The sequence below is a fragment of the Equus quagga genome, chromosome 5 (genome assembly GCF_021613505.1).
Source record: "Equus quagga isolate Etosha38 chromosome 5, UCLA_HA_Equagga_1.0, whole genome shotgun sequence".
Taxonomy (NCBI): domain Eukaryota; kingdom Metazoa; phylum Chordata; class Mammalia; order Perissodactyla; family Equidae; genus Equus; species Equus quagga.
This window is the reverse complement of record NC_060271.1, coordinates 88,327,010-88,328,633: the sequence shown is the minus strand read 5'-3', so window position 1 is coordinate 88,328,633 and position 1,624 is coordinate 88,327,010.

The following is a 1,624-nucleotide window of genomic DNA, read 5'->3' as shown; positions in this document are numbered from 1 at the left end:
TGTCTTTGTCTGTCTGGGTTATTTCGCTTAACTTAATACCCTCAAGGTCCATCCGTGTTGTTGCAAATGGGACGATTTTGTCTTTTTTTATGGCTGAGTAGTATTCCATTGTGTGTGTGTGTGTGTGTGTGTGTGTATACACACTATATATATATGTATATATACCACATCTTCTTTATCCATTCATCAGTGGATGGGCACTTGGGTTGCTTCCACATCTTGGCTATTGTGAATAACACTACAATGAACAGAGGGGTGCATAAGTCTCTTTGAATTGTTGATTTCAAGTTCTTTGGATAAATACCCAGTAGTGGGATAGCTAGGTTGTATGGTATTTCTATTTTTAATTTTTTGAGAAATCTCCATACTGTTTTCCAGTCGCTGCAGCAGTTTTCCTTCCCACCAGCAATGTATGAGGGTTCCCTTTTCTCTACATCCTCTCCAACATTTGTTATTTTTTGTCTTGGTAATTATAGCCATTCTAACAGGTGTAAGGTGATATCTCATTGTAGTTTTAATTTGCATTTCCCTAATAATTAGTGATGTTGAACATCTTCTCATGTGTCTGTTGGCCATCTGTATGTCTTCTTTGGAGAAATGTCTGTTCATATCCTCTGCCCATTTTTTGATTGGGTCGTTTATTTTTTTGTTGCTGAGTTGTATGAGTTCTTTATATATTTTGGAGATTAACCCCTTGTCTGATATATGATTTGCAAGTATTTTCTCCCAGTTGGTGAGTTGTCTTTTCGTTTTGCTCCTGGTTTCCTTTGCCTCACAGAAGCTCTTTAGTCTGATGTAGTTCCATTTGCTTACTTTTTCTTTTGTTTCTCTTGCCTGGGTAGACATGGTATTCAAAAAGATGTTTCTAAGACCGATGTCAAACAGAATACTCCCTGTATTTTCTTGTAGGAGTTTTATGGTTTCACATTTTACCTTCAAGTCTTTAATCCATTTCGAATTAATTTTTGTGTATGGTGTAAGATAATGGCCTACTTTCATTCTTTTGCATGTGGCTGTCCAGTTTTCCCAACACCATTTATTGAAGAGACTTTCCTTTCTCCATTGTATGTTCTTGGCTCCTTTGTCGAAAATTAACTCTCTCTAGATGTATGGTTTTATTTGTGAACTTCCAATTCTGTTCCATTGATTTGTGCATCTGTTTTTGTACCAGTACAATGCTGTTTTGATTACTGTAGCTTTGTAGTATATTTTAAAGCAAGGGATTGTGATGCCTCCAGCTTTGTTCTTTTTTCTCAGGATTGCTTTAGCTATTCAGGGTCTTTTCTTGCCCCATATGAATTTTAGGATTCTTTGTTCTATTTCAGTGAAGAATGTCCTTGGGATTCTGATTGGGATTGCATTGAATCTGTATATTGCTTTAGGTAATATGGACGTTTTAACTATGTTGGTTCTTCCAATCCATGTGCGTAAAATATCTTTCCATTTCTTTATGTGGTCATCGATTTCTTTCAATAGTGTCTTATAGTTTTCATTGTTTAAGTCATTCACCTCTTTGGTTAAATTTATTCCTAGATATTTTATTCTTTTTGTTGCAATTGTAAATGAGATTGTATTCTTGAGTTCTCTTTCTGTTAGTTCATTGTTAGAATATAGAAATTCAACT